Here is a 20,635-nt window from a genome sequence, read left to right on the forward strand (position 1 = left end):
TGATACTTGGTTAAAACATATGTTATGCGATGATAATCCATGTAAATCCAAGCTAATTAGGACAAGGTGCGAGCACTATTGGTATACTATGCATGAGGCTTGCAACTTATAGGATATCTTATACATAACACATATGCTTTATTACTACCGTTGACAAAATTGTTTCTTGTTTTCAAAATAAAAGCTCTAGCACAAATATAGCAATCCATGCTTCCCTCTTCGAAGGGCCATTCTTTTACTTTTATGTTGAGTCAGTTCACCCACTTCCTTCTATCTTAGAAGCAAACACTTGTGTTAACTGTGCATTGGTTCTTACATGTTTACCTATTTCACTTGTTATATTACTTTATGTTGACAACTATCCATGAGATATACATGTTACAAGTTGAAAGCAACTGCTGAAACTTACATCTTCCTTTGTGTTGCTTCAATGCCTTTACTTTAAATTTATTGCTTTATGAGTTAACTCTTATGCAAGACTTATTGATGCTTGTCTTGAAAGTACTATTCATGAAAAGTCTTTGCTATATAAATCAGTTGTTTAATCATTGTCTTTATCATTTCTTTGAATCACTTCATTCATCTCATATGCTTTACAATATTATGATCAAGATTATGTTGGTAGCATGTCACTTCAGAAATTATCTTTGTTTTCGTTTACCTACTCGAGGACGAGTAGGAACTAAGCTTGGGGATGCTGATACGTCTCCAACGTATCTATAATTTCTGATGTTCCATGCTTGTTTTATGACAATACCTACATGTTTTGTTCACACTTTATATCGTTTTGATGCATTTTCCGGAACTAACCTATTGACGAGATGCCGAAGTGCCAGTTCCTGTTTTCTGCTGTTTTTGGTTTCAGAAATCCTAGTAAGGAAATATTCTCGGAATTGGACGAAATCAACGCCCAGAATCTTATAATTCCACGAAGCTTCCAGAACACCGGAGAGGGCCAGAAGAGAGGCACAGGGCCACCACACATGGTGGTGGCGTGGCCCAAGGGGGGGCGCGCCCCCCTGTTGTGTGGCTGCCCCGTAGCCCCTCCGACTCCGCCTCTTCGCCTATAAGAAGCCTCCTGACCTAAAACATCGATAGGAATAAGCCACGGTACGAGAAACCTTCCAGAGCCGCCGCCATCGCGAAGCCAAGATCTGGGGGACAAGAGTCTCTGTTCCGGCACGCCGCCGGGACGGGGAATTGCCCCCGGAAGGCATCTCCATCGACACCACCGCCATCTTCATCAACGCTGTTGTCTCCCATGAGGAGGGAGTAGTTCTCCCTCGAGGCTAAGGGCTGTACCGGTAGCTATGTGGTTAATCTCTCTCCCATGTACTTCAATACAATGATCTCATGAGCTGCCTTACATGATTGAGATTCATATGATGAGCTTTGTATCACTATTAATCTATGTGCTACTCTAGTGATGTTATTAAAGTACTCTATTCCTCCTCCATGATGTAATGGTGACAGTGTGTGCATCATGTAGTACTTGGCGTAGTTTATGATTGCAATCTCTTGTAGATTATGGAGTTAACTATTACTATGATAGTATTGATGTGATATATTCCTCCTTTCATAGTCTGTCGGTGATGGTGTGCATGCTATGTTAGTACTTGGTATAATTGCGCTGGTCTATCATGCACTCTAAGGTTATTTAAATATGAACATCGAATGTTGTGAAGCTTGTTAACTCCGGCATTGAGGTGCTCTTGTAGCCCTGCACAATTAATGGTGTTCATCATCCAACAAGAGAGTGTAGAGTGGTTTTATTATGTGATCAATGTTGAGAGTGTCCACTAGTGAAAGTATGATCCCTAGGCCTTGTTTCCAAATACTGCAATCATCGCTTATTTACTGTTCTACTGCATCTTTACTTCCTGCAATATTACCACCATCAACTGCATGCCAGCAAGCTATTTTCTGGCGCCGTTACTACTGCTCATATTCATTCATACTACTTGTATTTTACTATCTCTTCGCCGAACTAGTGCACCTATACATCTGACAAGTGTATTAGGTGTGTTGGGGACACAAGAGACTTCTTGTATCGTGATTGCAGGGTTGTTTGAGAGGGATATCTTTGACCTCTTCCTCCGTGAGTTCGATAAACCTTGGGTGATCCACTTAAGGGAAAACTTGCTGCTGTTATACAAACCTCTGCTCTTGGAGGCCCAACACTGTCTACAGGAAAAGAAGTGTGAGTAGACATCAGCCGGCCAGGCCATGGATTCAGAATCTGATCGGCGGACCAAACGAGTCAAAATTATAAACCCGCTAAACTTTTACATGTTTGCCCTATTTGAGTTGCTCTGAATGATAGTTGGGGATTTTCATTTATGGTGCAGTGCTCGCGACACCTTCCCTAGGGTTAGGCCATCGCGCCGCCTGCCCCTAGCGTGCCCCTTTCCTCCACCCCCTCCCCCTCGTCGACGTTGGAGGACCCGTCGGGCAAAGCCATGGTGGGGACGGTGGCGGTGGGGACCTTTTCCCTAGGCGGCTGCGCCCCTTCCTCATGGAGGCGGTGGTGTTCTTTGGTTGCTGCAGCGGCGTGTCGGCTCTAGCTGCTGCCGGACGACATGGTGGCGGCGCGGTTGTAGGCTAGTTGGCTAAGGCCCACGTCGGATGCAGGATTGAGTCCCCGATCTGGCCGATGGCTATTGCACGGTGTTGCGGGTGGTGGGCACGACCCTCTCCATCTTCGATGTTCCTCTTCTCCGGGTGGTGGTGGCTAAAGCCGGCGGCTTTCATCCTCACCCCAATCTGCTCTGGCTACATTGGATTTGCGGTATATGACCGGCCAAAAGTCCTGCTCGCCGGTGGCCACTGCTGATCACGGTGACGCCTGCGTGCGCCGTTATCTTGTTGCGGTTGCAAGGGGAAAACCGGACCAGACGGCGGCGCGCCAAGGTGTCGTTATCTTCTTGAAGACTTTGTCCAGGCCATCGAGGAGGGACTGATGCAGCTTTTGGGGTCTAGGGTTGGTGATGTGCTGCAGGTGATGGCCGCGACCCAAGGCTTGTGCTTCCGGCGCAATGTACGACGTGGCAGACGCTCCATTCGGCGTATTCCCCATGTCCGTCAAGACCATGCCTTCTTCTCGCCGACTCCTATAGGCGCATGAGGGAGGGTACGTTGGTCCGCGTTGCCTAGAGTCGAGGTTGTGTCAGTGTTGTCTTGCTTGGTTTGTGGCGCGGTTCTGAAGCCATGTGCTACTCTTCTCGCCGTTCGTCGTAGAATGTTGGACAAGAAGAGTCATTTATCATCGGGTGTGTTGAGGGTGTGTGTTGTTTGCCGCTTGGCGTTGTATCGTGGAGTGTCGTGAAGTGCAGTTGTAGCCTTCTTGGCTTTTATCGTCCGTCTTGACCTTTCTTCTATATATTGATACACTTTTTAAGATGTATTCCCGAAGAAAAAAAGTTGCTCTGAATGACGCCACAGTTGACACGCACGCTAGCTAGGAGGTTAGAGCATCCCCACTCGTCTCCCCGAGAGGCCCCCCACGAGCACTTTTTTTCATCCGGACGGCGAAAAATGGCCCAGTCAGGCCCCCGATTCCTCGTTTTGGTCCGGATTTGAGCCTATTTTCGTCCGTACTCCCCATGCCATCCTCGGTTTCCCGGGGGTCACCCGGGGACTCCGGATGGACGAAAACAAGTCGTCTGGCCCATCGTCAGTGGCCATTAGCGAAATAATTGCCACGCCCACGCCTCTCCACGCCCACGCCCACGCTCGCCGCCGGGGCCGCACTCCGCTGCTGCCCCTTGCCCCGCGCTCCAACTCCCGCCCCTGGCCCAGTGCGCCGCCGCCCGCCTCTTGCCTCGTGCGCCGTCGCCGCAGCCACTTGCGCGCCGCCGGCCGTCCAGTCTGCGCGCCGCCGCCCTTGCCCCGCGCGCCGCCGCTGCCCCTTGCCCCGCGCGCCACCGCTGCCGAGCGTGAGGACGGACTGGTCCTCCTCGTCAGGCGCGCACACGACGCCGACGGCCTCGTCCCAGGAGTCAAAGAAGCGCGAGCCCGGCAGGTCCATGCGCGTGGCGTCGAGGTGAGCTCGGAAAAGGATGACGCGTGGCGGCGAAGAGGAGGCTTGGGCGAGGCACGGCTGGGAAAACCCTCCTCCCCAGTGCAAAAATTCATCCGGATTAGGTATATCCAGACGGAAATTTGGCCCCGAGGAGCTCCAACGAGTGGAGATGCTCTTACTGCTGCTATATCTACATTATCTACAACGTGCGAGACCGTTAGCACGCCATTTTCTTCTCCTTTTCGCCCTACCTCCGTGCATATAGAGAGGGGAATGGAATAATGGGATGCCTTTTGTGCTGGCTGGCCGGTATCTATCATATTCGAGAGGTAGCTTTATAAATTGTGGGCTTTCAGCAGCTTTTAGGTTTAGGTTCCACGGATTGATCGATCGATAGATAGATCTGCGATTGCGAGCCATAGATTTCCACTCCAACGACCGCCGCCGCGAGATATTATAATGCTCGCACGTACACTGTACATGGAGCCGAAGAAGGAAATGGATCTGCTGATGCGATTAGCAGCAGCACCGTCCACCACCGGAGATTCGGCGTTTGGTCAGGCCAATTATTATTAAGCCGCCCGATCTAACCACACCACGCACTGTTCTGCTGTACCGCACCGCCAATAACTGATCGCATCTGCCGCTGCTCACTTTGTGCAACGAAGAAAAATAATGCTCCCAGATAGCAGAGCGCACGCAGATTATCATGAATGGCCGGTGTCGTTTTGCAGTTTCTGGAGGTGGCCTTGGTAATGGAGGAAGCTGCGCAGGGCCGAACGGCCACCCGTGTCCACCTGCGCTGCGCAGATCTACTACCACTACCCAATCCCAGCTTCACGCTACTCCGGTTTGTCAATCTTAATGCAGCCAGTTAAAATCAAGATCATGCCAGAGATCATGATAGCGCAGATTTATTATCATGGAGCCTGTCGTTTTGCAATTTCTGGGGGAGGCATATGGCTCGGCGACGGAAGGGCTGCACATGGCCAGACGGACAGATCTGCATCTGCCAGTATATCACACGCTATCTTGCTAAGCTTCTGCTTTAAGTTTGGCTTTCGGTACTTACCACTTCTCCACCAAAGTTTGCAACCATTGATGCAGACAATTGAAAGCGGGTCTCGATCACCCAATTTCATGTGTAAATGGAAAGAAAGAAAAGGTGCGGTTGCATACACACGTGTATAGTAAACCTGTGTAATTCTAATGTGCATGAACCTAATGTACTTCGGAATTGAAGTAGTACTGTCACTGGCCATAACACTCCAGTTTTTAACCGCAATCAATATTTGGAGCAGTAGATCTCTCTGCAGTTACTGTAGCCTATAGCGTGCATGGGCAGACAAGTACCGCTGGATTTACAGACGAGAAACCGCATCGCCTGCGTCAAACTGTAACCGATAAAACAGACTTGGGAGTCAAGATGCAGATTACAGTTCGCCTTCGGCACCATTTCATGATATATATGCTGCACCCAGATTCCAGAGCGCGCGGCAGATTTGCTGCAAAGCTACCGCTGCTTCCTAGGATCCTGGCAGTGGCGCTGGCCGCTGGTATCTGCTTGTCGGTGACCCTCGAGATCTATGCTGCACCCAGGTTGCAGAGCGGCAGGTTCGCTGCAAAGCTAGCGCTGCTTCCTACGATCCTACTCGCAGTCCAAGTACACTGCAACTTCAGTTCTCCCCCTTCTTTGGATGCAGGCAGGCTTCCAGCCTGGGCTGGCGCTTCCTTCGATACACAGCCCACAAACATAGCGCTCCATCTGACAAAGAATATAGGTCCAGTAGTTGTAGCACGGATATGTCAAAAATTATGTGTAAGAGGGATTACCCATAGTACAGTAAAGTATATACAGAACTGAACATGGGAGAATATAACAGATTAACGGCCACCATTTTTGTCCCTGGGCATGGGTGTCAGTCAGACCTGCTTTTTCTATATAGGCTTGCATAGCCACTAGCGTAGTCACCTGCTGGACTATATACACGGAAGAACTTGATCAGCCACGCGATCGGCAGAGAAACAAACTAACAAGAAAACGTGAATGATAAATGACTATTGCGCTAGTTAATTGGCTAGTTTATTACTAAACTGAACTGAACTGAAAAATATCACAGCCAGCCTTTTTGTCCCCGGGCATGGGCGTCAGTCAGACTCCATAATGCGCTGCTTTCTCTACACTCTTGCAAAGCCACTGGCGTCACCTGACACAGAAACAAACTAACAGGAAAACTAGACTGATAAATGAATATTGCACAGGTTAGTTGGCTAGTTTGATTTAAAGAGAAGGGCAAATAAATCTCAGGTAATAAGAATTCTTCCATCTGAAGCATTTGATGACACAATAGGCAGACCACATTAGAGTGACCAATGTTGCCCTCCCAAGGTGTGGGTTTGCAGCCAACACTAGCAATGACCAAGCATATAAATTAACTAACCGCGCTCATGATGATTTAAACAACCGAAAGAAAATTTTGGTAACAGAAAGTCAGAAACTAACAGTGTCAAAGACCCTAGACTTCTAGAGTGCATTTTCCGTGACGGCATTTGAGGATACCAAAGTTTACAAAGCATAGCACCATCAAGAGGACCAGCAATCATGAACTACCCAAGTAAGGTGCATGTAGTGAACATTACCCTGATTTCATGTTGACACCCAAACAAAGGTATGCTGTTTTGCCAAGCTTGAGCTTCCATCTTTCCACAGACATTAAACACGTGTGCGCGTTCAGGAGATCTCATTCACTTGGTTTTTTCAAATCATCCTGGTACTTTTTCATTGACGTGTTTTCAGCTGCGCTGCACGTCGCCCTTGGCCATTGAATTTGCGTGAAAGGTTCGGTTAAATATCATTCTTTGTGGCATATGTTATTTCATATGTTAGACAAATACAGATATAGAAGGGTCAAATTCAAAAGTACTGCATGCTGAGGAGAAAACATGGTATATATAATCTATACATGTAGAGGCATGCTTCTGTTTCCAGCATCACCCTTTTGCTCTTCATCCCTACCAGACAGTCGTTTACCACCATTCCCGGACCCAAGTCAGCTACTCCTAATAAGAAGAAATAGCTTTTGCATCCAGATCTAGCTTTTCTTTCTTCCTACGAGATTTTTTTTTTCTTTTCTTTTGGTTCCTTAAACTGAAGCCTATTGTCAAGGGTAATAGGGTATAGTAGTCTAGTGTCCTCTGTTCTGCGGAAGTAAGGACTTATGTCCTTCTGTTAACAGACTCACCTTCAGTAGTTTTTAGAGAAAGACTCGCCTTCAATCCTTTTCTGAAGCTATCAAGACGGAAAATTCCATTAGACTTTGTGAAGCCGTCAAGAACCTTCACTCGAGATAAGAGATCGTTTCTTTTCTTCTTTTGACATCAAGCAGTCTAAATTTTGTTGGAACAGTGTGGGAAAACAAGAGCGGAACATGATTCTCTGACTTCTATTGATAAGATACACTCACTCAAATAGCTTATTACACCTAGAAATATTAATGGCTGACTTACAAAAAAAATTGCTAGTTAAAAGAATTTGCAGATAACTACCTCCGTCTTATTTATCTTCCTCCTCCTCATCATCGTCGTCACCATTTTCTCCTAAGTGCTGCATATCAGCCTGAAGTTACAACACATGAAATAGCAAATAATGTACCACGCTTGACAATATATCCAAAGAAAATCATTAAGACAACAATTTTTCATGAAATAGTGGTGCAAGGGGTAAACCTTCTCATTTTCAGGCTGTCTTTTTTGACCAGGTATATGAATCTTTCCTAACTCTTTGAACCATCATCTTTACCTCCACTATCTCCTTTCCTTTTTAATCCTTCACCCTAAAGGCCTAAAGCAAATAATCTGAATTAGAAATTAGTTGCATTCGTAATTGTTTAATTAAGTTTTTTGATGGTGAGGCAAATCCTTGACTGAAACTAGGCTAGTGAAACGAAAAAAAAAACAATTACTCGAGGGCATTCCTCGCAATGAACTCGCTGAGGGCAGATGTGGTGGCCTGCCCGCCCACCTGGGGGGGGATAAAACTCCCTTCTCTCGCCTCTCTTGAGAGATTTGCATCTTCTCCTCGGTCCATCTCCCTTAACTTCTCCCGTTCTTTATCCTCATTCTCATTGTTCGTGTCTCTGTTATGGTCCCTCTCCTGTCCCTCTGTGGCTCTGTTCATTTCCTTCTTCCTGCTCTAGCTTTGTATCCCCTTCGCGATCCTTCCCTCAATCAGGGTCACAGCCATGGTCATGGTCTGAATCATTGTTCGTGTGCTTGCTGTTACCTCTGTCTGTCTCCCTCTCCCTAACCATGTCCTTATCTTTCTTCCTATCTATGTCCCTCATACTTCCATGGTGGTCCTTCTCCACCAGTGTCACTCTCCTTCTTGGCTCGTGATGCGTGTAGTTGACACGTCCGTTGGGAACCCCAAGAGGAAGGTGTGATGCGCACAGCGGCAAGTTTCCCTCAGTAACAAACCAAGGTTTAATCGACCAGTAGGAGTCAAGAAGCACGTTGAAGGTTGATGGCGGCGGGATGTAGTGCGGCGCAACACCAGAGATTCCGGCGCCAACGTGGAACCTGCACAACACAACCAAAGTACTTTGCCCCAACGAAACAGTGAGGTTGTCAATCTCACCGGCTTGCTGTAACAAAGGATTAACCGTATTGTGTGGAAGATGATTGTTTGCAAGAAAACAGTAAAACAAGTATTGCAGTAGATTGTATGCGATGTAAAGAATAGGACCGGGGTCCACAGTTCACTAGAGGTGTCTCTCCCATAAGATAAAAGCATGTTGGGTGAACAAATTACAGTCGGGCAATTGACAAATAGAGAGGGCATAACAATGCACATACATGACATGATAAATATAGTGAGATTTAATTGGGCATTACGACAAAGTACATAGACCGCTATCCAGCATGCATCTATGCCTAAAAAGTCCACCTTCAGGTTATCATCCGAACCCCTTCCAGTATTAAGTTGCAAAACAACAGACAATTGCATTAAGTATGGTGCGTAATGTAATCAATAACTACATCCTTAGACATAGCATCAATGTTTTATCCCTAGTGGCAACAAAGACATCCACAACCTTAGAACTTTCACCATCCGTCCTGCATTCAATGGAGGCATGAACCCACTATCGAGCATAAATACTCCCTCTTGGAGTTAAGAGCAAAAACTTGGCCAGCCTCTACTAATAACGGAGATCATGCAATATCATAAACACCACATAGGTAATAACTTGAGAATTAACATGACATAGTATTCTCTATCCATCGGATCCCGACAAACACAACATATAGTATTACAGATAGACGATCTTGATCATGTTAGGCAGCTCACAAGATCCGACAATGAAGCACATGAGGAGAAGACAACCATCTAGCTACTGCTATGGACCCATAGTCCAGGGGTGAACTACTCACTCATCACTCCGGAGGCGACCATGGCGGTGAAGAGTCCTCCGGGAGATGAATCCCCTCTCCGGCAGGGTGCCGGAGGAGATCTCCATCCCCCGAGATGGGATTGGCGGCGGCGGCGTCTCGCAAGGTTTTCCGTATCGTGGCTCTTGCATCGGGGTTTCGCGACGGAGGCTATTTGTAGGCGGAAGGGCAGGTAAAGAGGCGGCACGAGGGCCCGCACGACAGCCGGCGCGGCCAGGGCCTGGCCGCGCCGCCTCGGTGTCTGGCCACCTCGTGGCCCCACTTCGACTCTCCTTCGGTCTTCTGGAAGCTTCATGGCAAAATAGGACCCTGGGCGTTGATTTCGTCCAATTCCGAGAATATTTCTTTACTAGGATTTCTGAAACCAAAAACAGCAGCTGGCACTTCGGCATCTTGTTAACAGGTTAGTTCCAGAAAATGCACGAATATGACATAAAGTGTGCATAAAACATGTAGATATCATCAATAATGTGGCATGGAACATAAGAAATTATCGATACGTCGGAGACGTATCAGCATCCCCAAGCTTAGTTCTGCTCGTCCCGAGCAGGTAAAACAATAACAAAGATAATTTCTGAAGTGACATGCCATCATAACCTTGATCATACTATTTGTAAACATATGTAATGAATGCAGCGATCAAAACAATGGTAATGACATGAGTAAACAACTGAATCATAAAGCAAAGACTTTTCATGAATAGTACTTCAAGACAAGCATCAATAAGTCTTGCATAAGAGTTAACTCATAAAGCAATAAATCAAAGTAAAGGTATTGAAGCAACACAAAGGAAGATTAAGTTTCAGCGGTTGCTTTCAACTTGTAACATGTATATCTCATGGATAATTGTCAACATAGAGTAATATAACAAATGCAATATGCAAGTATGTAGGAATCAATGCACAGTTCACACAAGTGTTTGCTTCTTGAGGTGGAGAGAAATAGGTGAACTGACTCAACATAAAAGTAAAAAGAATGGTCCTTCAAAGAGGAAAGCATCGATTGCTATATTTGTGCTAGAGCTTTTATTTTGAAAACATGAAACAATTTTGTCAACGGTAGTAATAAAGCATATGAGTTATGTAAATTATATCTTACAAGTTGCAAGCCTCATGCATAGTATACTAATAGTGCCCGCACCTTGTCCTAATTAGCTTGGACTACCGGATCATCGCAATACACATGTTTTAACCAAGTGTCACAATGGGGTACCTCCATGCCGCCTGTACAAAGGTCTAAGGAGAAAGCTCGCATTTTGGATTTCTCGCTTTTGATTATTCTCAACTTAGACATCCATACCGGGACAACATGGACAACAGATAATGGACTCCTCTTTAATGCATAAGCATGTGGCAACAATTATTATTCTCATATGAGATTGAGGATATATGTCCAAAACTGAAACTTCCACCATGAATCATGGCTTTAGTTAGTGGCCCAATGTTCTTCTCTAACAATATGCATGCTCCAACCATTAAGGTGGTAGATCTCTCTTACTTCAGACAAGACGGACATGCATAGCAACTCACATGATATTCAACAAAGAATAGTTGATGGCGTCCCCAGAAACATGGTTATCGCACAACAAGCAACTTAATAAGAGATAAAGTGCATAAGTACATATTCAATACCACAATAGTTTTTAAGCTATTTGTCCCATGAGCTATATATTGTAAAGGCGAATGATGGAATTTTAAAGGTAGCACTCAAGCAATTTACTTTGGAATGGCGGAGAAATACCATGTAGTAGGTAGTATGGTGGACACAAATGGCATAGTGGTTGGCTCAAGGATTTTGGATGCATGAGAAGTATTCCCTCTCGATACAAGGTTTAGGCTAGCAAGGTTATTTGAAACAAACACAAGGATGAACGGTGCAGCAAAACTCACATAAAAGACATATTGTAAACATTATAAGAATCTACACCGTCTTCCTTGTTGTTCAAAACTCAATACTAGAAATTATCTAGACTTTAGAGAGACCAAATATGCAAACCAAATTAGCAAGCTCTAGGTGTTTCTTCATTAATGGGTGCAAAGTATATGATGCAAGAGCTTAAACATGAGCACAACAATTGCCAAGTATCAAATTATTCAAGACATTTTAGAATTACTACATGTAGCATTTTCCAATTCCACCCATATAACAATTTAACGAAGAAGAAACTTCGCCATGAATACTATGAGTAAAGCCTAAGGACATATTTGTCCATATGCAACAGCGGAGCGTGTCTCTCTCCCATACAGTGAATGCTAGGATCCATTTATTCAAGCAAAAACAAAAACAAAAACAAACCGACGCTCCAAGCAAAGCACATAAGATGTGACGGAATAAAAATATAGTTTCAGGGGAGGAACCAGATAATGTTGTCGATGAGCAAGGGGATGCCTTGGGCATCCCCAAGCTTAGACGCTTGAGTCTTCTTAGAATATGCAGGGGTGAACCACCGGGGCATCCCCAAGCTTAGAGCTTTCACTCTCCTTGATCATATTGCATCATACTCCTCTCTTGATCCTTGAAAACTTCCTCTACACCAAACTCGAAACAACTCATAGAGGGTTAGTGCACAATAAAAATTAACATGTTCAGAGGTGACACAATCATTCTTAACACTTCTGGATATTGCATAAAGCTACTGGACATTAATGTATCAAAGAAATTCATCCAACATAGCAAAAGAGGCAATGCGAAATAAAAGGCAGAATCTGTCAAAACAGAACAGTCCGTAAAGATGGATTTTATTGAGGCACCAGACTTGCTCAAATGAAAATGCCCAAATTGAATGAAAGTTGCGTACATATCTGAGGATCACTCACGTAAATTGGCTTAATTTTCTGAGTTACCTACAGAGAATTAGGCCCAGATTCGTGACAGCAAAGAAATCTGTTTCTGCGCAGCAATCCAAATCTAGTATGAACCTTACTATCAACGACTTTACTTGGCACAACAAAACATAAAACTAAGATAAGGAGAGGTTGCTACAGTAGTAAACAACTTCCAAGACTCAAATATAAAACAAAAATACTGTAGTAAAAACATGGGTTGTCTCCCATAAGCGCTTTTCTTTAACGCCTTTCAGCTAGGCGCAGAAAGTGTGTATCAAGTATTATCAAGAGACGGTGAATCTTCAGCTAGGTTTGGAGTTTTCTCAACCATGCATAGTATATTGGATACATAAGTTTCAGCGGCTCCCTTTTCATTAGTCTTGGGCTTGCTACTCTCATACAAATTTTCAGGAACAAGCCAAGCATAGTTATTTTCTAGCGCTTCATTCATTGCTAGGAGCTTACATGGTATTGGTGCTTTGATCTCCCCACCATCATTAATGTTATTAGTGTACCTTACTCTCTCCATGTCCATCTTTTCAAGGATACTAGAAAAATTGGTATAAGAACCAAGCATCTTATATTTACTAAAGACCTTTCTAGCTTCTCTTGCTATACCACCAAATTCTCTAAGAAGGGTTTCTAAAACAAAATCTTTCTTTTCCCCTTCTTCCATATCACCGAGTGTAAGAAACATGTGTTGGATTATAGGATTGAGATTAACAAATTTAGTTTCCAACATGCGAACTAAAGCAGCAGCAGCAATTTCATAATTAGGAGCAAGTTCTACCAAGTGTCTATCTTCAAAATCTTCAACGGTACTAACATGATTGAAAAATTCTTCTATATTGTTTCTCCCAACTATAGACCCACGTCCTACCGGCATGTCTTTTACGGTAAAATTAAAAGGAAACATGTTGAAATAAGTAAAGTAAATGCAAGTAACTAATTTTTTTGTGTTTTTGATATAGAAAGCAAGACAGTAAATAAAGTAAAGCTAGCAACTAATTTTTTTGTGTTTTGATATAATGCAGCAAACAAAGTAGTAAATAAAATAAAGCAAGACAAAAACAAAGTAAAGAGATTGGGAAGTGGAGACTCCCCTTGCAGCGTGTCTTGATCTCCCCGGCAACGGCGCCAGAAATTTGCTTGATGCGTGTAGTTGACACGTCCGTTGGGAACCCCAAGAGGAAGGTGTGATGCGCATGGCAAGTTTCCCTCAGTAAGAAACCAAGGTTTAATCGAACCAGTAGGAGTCAAGAAGCACGTTGAAGGTTGATGGCGGCGAGATGTAGTGCGGCGCAACACCAGAGATTCCGGCGCCAACGTGGAACCTGCACAACACAACCAAAGTACTTTGCCCCAACGAAACAGTGAGGTTGTCAATCTCACCGGCTTGCTGTAACAAAGGATTAACCGTATTGTGTGGAAGATGATTATTTGCAAGAAAACAGTAAAACAAGTATTGCAGTAGATTGTATGCGATGTAAAGAATAGGACCGGGGTCCACAGTTCACTAGAGGTGTCTCTCCCATAAGATAAAAGCATGTTGGGTGAACAAATTACAGTCGGGCAATTGACAAATAGAGAGGGCATAACAATGCACATACATGACATGATAAATATAGTGAGATTTAATTGGGCATTACGACAAAGTACATAGACCGCTATCCAGCATGCATCTATGCCTAAAAAGTCCACCTTCAGGTTATCATCCGAACCCCTTCCAGTATTAAGTTGCAAAACAACAGAAAATTGCATTAAGTATGGTGCGTAATGTAATCAATAACTACATCCTTAGACATAGCATCAATGTTTTATCCCTAGTGGCAACAGCACATCCACAACCTTAGAACTTTCTCACACCGTCCTGCATTCAATGGAGGCATGAACCCACTATCGAGCATAAATACTCCCTCTTGGAGTTAAGAGCAAAAACTTGGCCAGAGCCTCTACTAATAACGGAGAGCATGCAAGATCATAAACAACACATAGGTAATAACTTGATAATTAACATGACATAGTATTCTCTATCCATCGGATCCCGACAAACACAACATATAGTATTACAGATAGACGATCTTGATCATGTTAGGCAGCTCACAAGATCCGACAATGAAGCACATGAGGAGAAGACAACCATCTAGCTACTGCTATGGACCCATAGTCCAGGGGTGAACTACTCACTCATCACTCCGGAGGCGACCATGGCGGTGAAGAGTCCTCCGGGAGATGAATCCCCTCTCCGGCAGGGTGCCGGAGGAGATCTCCAGAATCCCCCGAGATGGGATTGGCGGCGGCGGTGTAACATCCCAACCTTGTTTATTTGAATAAATGAGTGATCATGTGCATTTCATGCATTTAGTTTGCATTTGAACAAAATTTGCATCTCCATTTTCAATTATGCAAATCCCTCTAATTCAATCTTATTCAAAATCTCTCAAGTTTTCAAAATGGACATCATGGCATTGTTCATTAAACCAGTCCATGTGTGTTTATTACTTCCCTGGAAAATTTGAGTTTCAAACTTCATTCAAAAACAGATTTGAAAATTGGTTTTGAAAAGAGAAACAAAAATCAGAAAAAGAGAAAGAAGAAAAAAATAGGGAGAAACCCTCCTCTCTCTCCCTTGGGCTCAGCCCACTCTCTCCTCTCTTTTTCCCTCCCTGGCCGAACGGCCCAAGCGGCCCAGCAGCAACCCCTCCCCAGCCCAACTTCCCCGCAGGGGGTTTTCTGCAAAACCGCCCTTTCTTCCCCGCGCCTCCAAGCAGGAGGTGGCCGCTGCCCGGCCGCCCGATGGCCTGGCCGGCCCCGATGCGTCCCGCCGCCCCCCGGCGACCTATATAGCTCGCCGCCGCCGCCTTGAACCCTACCTCCCTCTATTTCTCTCCCCCGCAATCTCTCCTGCGCGAAAACACCTAACCCTAGCCTACCTACTGCGGGCCGGCCTCCTGTCGATTCGTCGCCGGCGAGCCCTCTCCGGCGTCGCCGACCCCGCCAAGACGCTCGCGGTGAGCTCCTCTCTCTCCCCATGGCCTCGCCTCGCCCTCTGGCCCTCCCTATCGCCGCCCCCACGTGCACCCGACCCGGCCTCCGCCGCTCCTCGTCGCCGGCCGTGTTCCGGCGACCAATAGCGGGCGGCGCCGCCACCCAACGGCTCAGCGCGTCGCCCCGCGTCGTTTCCCCCTCGCGCGCGGCTCAATTACGTGCCAAATCGGCCGATTGCAACCTCACCGGAGGTGTACTGTGAGCCATGGCCACGCTGATGTCAGCATGACGTCAGCGTGACGTCATTATTCAATTTTCCCTATTTTTGTATTTTCTGTAATTCTTTAAATAGAAATAATATGACATATGGGGTCCCCTGGTCAGGATTTTAATAATTTAGGAAATGTTTAGAAAAGAATAAAGTTATGACATGTGGGTCCAACTTTTATTATTTATATAATTTTCTGAAATTGATTTAAAATGAATTAAATTTTGGAAATTCATAAGTAATTCATTTTAAATCAGAAAAATATAAAATTAATATCAAAATGATCAGAAAAACAAATCCTAATTGTTTATCCATGTTTCATACATGCTCGAACCAATTAATTGTGAGCCTTAGTAGAAACCCTAAATTGACCCCTCTCATATGTCGGGATCGATGTCGAACCCCTTTAAATTCCGTCGATGCACCTAGGGTTTAACCCAACCCCTTCAATATGACATGTCATCATGATGTATGTGCATTGCATTGTACCTTATCTTGATTGTGCTCTTTATTTCCGGTGTTTGGTTCTTCATCGATAGGGACCGAACGCGAGCCTGAGATCAACGCCCCCGAAGAGCAGCATCAGAACAACGAGGGACAAGGCAAGCCCTAACCTGGTTCATATATGGTTTCAAAATGCTTTTACTTCTGGTTCTTACATATTGCATCCACTTCAAATATGTTTTATCGGCAGTTGTAGATATCCTATGTGTGCATAATTCCATCCTTGTAGCCTGAGTTATCCGATCCACCGCTCCCAGCAAAACTAGGTCTGAGCTTGTTCGCATCGCTAGAGCCGTATATGTGTTATGCTTAGCCATGCTTAGCTGTTGAAGTCTGATCCATCCGGTTGATGAATCAGAGCTACGAATGAACCTAGTTTGACAGGATGACGTGGTAAGATCAGTGATGATATAATAAACATGCTAAAGGCTTGGATGGGCCGCCACATGGGGATGTGGTGATTTGACTCGTTCTCGCCGATACTAGGACCTGAGTTCTTGCCTCTGGAACCAAGACTGAGCGTACAACCACACGGGGCCCATGGGAACCCCTTGGCCCGAACTTACCTAGCTTACCCATGAGTCAATTAGTTTGCGAGTTCCATTTGCCATACGCATGGGGGGAAGATGGAAAAGGTTTTCAAAGTGCATCATACAGGGCGTGGCCGGGGTGAAGGATGCTGGAGGCATTGAACTGGATCCCCTGCGCACAATGACCGGGACCGCCTCGGAGAATGGCTACCTACGATGACGGAGCTCCCCAGTTAGTTTGACTCATGGAATAGGCGAAGTAAGGGAAAGGTTTTGGTCGACCACCCTCTGCCGGCACACCAAGGAAGTGTGCTAACGATTTGGCATTAAGAGTCGGTCGGCGCGTGTGGGTAAAGTTGTACACCCCTGCAGGGTAAATCTTTTCGAAAAGCCGTGTCCACGGTTAAGGACGACTTGGGAAAGGACGTGATGATCATAGACAACTTGAACCTGATCGTAAAACTTGATATCTATGTGTGAATAAGGATCCCTTCTCAGGGTGTCGAGGGGTGATCCTAGGTAACAGGTTCAGGTAATGATGAAGATTCGGTGGATTCAACATGATGATCTTAGAGCTAGAGTTGATATCGCTCTCTTACCCCTTTTGAAAATGGTCTGAATAGACGAGCTTCTGCTCCCTCCTGTTTACAAAGGAAAACTGGCTTTCCGCAAAATGAGCTCCACATAAAGCCTCTCATACCCGCTTTGCTAACAGGTTGTACTAAGTCTTGCTGAGTCCCTGTACTCAGCCTTGCATGCTTTGTTTCAGAGGAAGTCCTTCCAACTGATGGCGGCTTCTACCTTGACGTCGACGAGTAGTTCGGAGTTCCTCAGGCGGCAGCCTGAGACTTATGGGCTGGGACGTCGCCTTATGTTATGGCCTCTTAGGCCCTTTGCAGTCTTGTTATCTAGATAACATAATTTGCTTTCCGTTGCTTGTTGAATTGTGGTCAGTGACCTCTGCGTGTAATAAATTTGGATCTTAACTCTGCTAAGAGTTGTAATATATTTGCTTTCAGTCGTAGAGTCACTGTTGTGTTACCGATTCTAACCCTGTAGGCCCTAGAGATCTAGGTTAGGCTTATGCCAGAGGTGATATCTGGGTTTGTCTAGCCCTGACCTCCGGGGTCGCGACAGGTTTTGGTATCAGAGCAGGACTGCCTATAGGAAACCCTTTCAACTGGTCGATGTTGAGTCTAGTAGTTGTGAAAACTATTTGAAACATAAAAGTAATTGCAAAAACATCTGAATAGGATTCTTTTTACTCCTTATCTGGTGTCATTCCAATGCTGAGTCATCTTACCTTGTTTTGATTGAAAAAGGTTTTACCTCTACCCTGATATTTCCAAACTTATAGGATCTACGAATTTGGGTTGTTTTCTCTAAAAGGTACTCCGTACCTGGTTGCTTAGCTCAGTGTTCCTAAAGTTACCTCAGTTATTATGAATCTTATTCCTTCCATTCAGTGAATGTTATCATTCCGTTGAATCCTTCCAAGGAATCTATTTCTCATGGTCTTTGTCTTTCTCTTCAGGATGGCTGGTCGTGGTCGTGGTCGTAACCGACGTGGACAAAACAATGCTGAACCGGAACTGCCGCCACCTCCCACAATGGCGCAGGTTCTTAACAACATTGAGACAAACCGCCTGAGGAATGAACAACTCCTGGAGCGTGTAGCTCAAAACACCGAGCGTCGTCCCGACAACTGTGTCACACTTGGGGACTTCATCCGTGCACTGCCTCCTGTCTTCACCCACCCCAAGGAGCCTCTTGATGCTGATGATTGGCTTCGCACCATCGAGCGCAAGTTCAACGCTCTTCATGTTCCACCAGGTGAACGCGTGAACTTCGCCACCTACCAGTTAGAAGGTGCCGCTGGTTCTTGGTGGGAAGGTTTTCTGGCTCTTCAAGCGCCAGGACATGATGTTACCTGGGAGGAGTTTGTCACAGCTTTCCGTGCAGCCTATATCCCCAAGACTGTCATGGACATCAAAAGGAGGGAATTCCTGGACTTCAGTCAGGGGAAGCTGGATGTGGAGACATATGGACGTGAGTTCACTCAGCTGTCTCGCTATGCACCCCGTGATGTGGTTGATGATGCTGATAAGCAAGATCTGTTCCGCAAGGGACTTAATCCCGAGCTTCGCTATGAGATGCTGCCTTTCACCTTCCAGTCATTCCAAGACCTGCATAACCGTGCTCTTCTGATGGAGAACGGAAGAAAGGATATGGAAAAATCCAAGAAGCGTGAAGAAGGTGATTCTCGTGCGTCTTCCTCTCACAACAAGAAGCGCCGAGTCTGGATCCCTTACAGTGCTGTACCTCGTGCTCCCTATGCACCAAGGTCTTCTGGCAATAACTCTAAGCCACCCTCTGGTGGTTCAAGCTATCGTCCTGCCATGGGTACTGTGCCTAGTGGTGCTTGCTACTCTTGTGGTCAGCCTGGCCACTACTCAAAGGAGTGCCCCCATAAGCCTGCTGGTCGTGGATATTCCCAGCCCAAGAAGGATGACAAATACTCCTCTGGTCGTGCTCGTCTAACCCATGTCTCTGCTGATGAGGCTGAAGAGGATCCAACCGTCCTAATGGGTACGCTCTATATAAACTCAATCCTAGCTACAGTTCTGTTTGATTCCGGAGCATCGCATACATTCATATCTCAAGAGTTTGCAAGAAAGCATGATATACCCTTTGAGACAATGCCCTCCCCTCTAGAGATCACAACTCCTGGGTCTCGTTGGCAAACCATTTGGATTACCCGTGAGGTCATAATTAGTATAGGGCCAGTGTGGTTCCCCACCTCTCTCATTGCCCTCAAGTCAACTGACATTGATGTCATCTTGGGCATGGATTGGCTAGTAAAGCATAAGGCTATCATTGATTGCGCAGCTAGGTCTGTTGTATTGACCAATCTTTCTGGCAAAAGTGTTCTGTACTGGGATCCATCCGCAATACCTCCGTCGGCAAGGTTTACCCCTGAAGCCGAGTTGTATGCCATTGAAGCCCTACCTAAACCAGAAATCTCCGATGTTTGGGTGGTCCGTGACTTTCCAGATGTCTTTCCTGAAGAGTTACCTGGCATGCCACCTGATCGAAGTGTGGACTTTGTCATTGAGTTGGTTCCGGAATCGCCTTTGTTTCCCGGAGACCATATCGTATGCCTCCGGAAGAGTTGGTTGAACTGAAGAAGCAGTTAGAGGAGTTAGAAGAGAAGAACTTTATACAACCCAGTACTTCTTCCTGGGGTTGTCCTGCCCTCTTTGTCAAGAAGAGAGATACCAACATTCCGCGGCTGGTTGTTGATTACCGTCCGCTCAACGCAGTGACAATCAAGAACAAATACCCTCTTCCTATAATCAATGACCTTTTTGATCAGTTGTCCGGTGCCACAGTCTTCTCAAAGATGGATTTGAGATCAGGGTACCATCAAATCAAAATCCGCAAGGAGGACATTCCGAAGACAGCGTTCACAACTCGTTATGGTCTTTACGAGTATACTGTCATGTCCTTTGGCCTTACAAATGCTCCAGCCACGTTTATGCGGCTCATGAACTCTGTTCTCATGGAGTATCTTGACAAGTTCGTCGTGGTCTACATCGACGATATTCTGATCTACTCCAAAACCGAAGATGAACATGAGGAACATCTCTGTCTGGTGCTAACCAAACTTCGTGAGCACCGTCTCTACGCCAAATTCTCCAAATGTGAGTTCTGGTTAAAAGAGCTCATCTTCCTTGGTCATGTTATCTCTGAAAAAGGTGTTGCAGTCATTCCAGATAAAGTTCAAGCCGTTCTTGACTGGAAGACACCTAAATCAGCTAAGGAGATTCGGAGTTTTCTCGGTCTGGCGGGTTATTACCGCCGATTCATTGAAAATTTCTCCAAGATTGCCAAGCCAATGACCGATCTTCTCAAGAAAGACAAGAAGTTCGAATGGTCAGAAAAGGCTGAAGAAAGTTTCCAGGTTTTGAAAACCAAGCTGACTACTGCTCCTGTGCTCGTCCTTCCGGACACAAGCAAAGACTTCGTTGTCTATTGCGATGCCTCTCTC

Source organism: Lolium perenne, chromosome 2 (assembly GCF_019359855.2).
Source record: "Lolium perenne isolate Kyuss_39 chromosome 2, Kyuss_2.0, whole genome shotgun sequence".
In the NCBI taxonomy this organism is placed as follows: domain Eukaryota; kingdom Viridiplantae; phylum Streptophyta; class Magnoliopsida; order Poales; family Poaceae; genus Lolium; species Lolium perenne.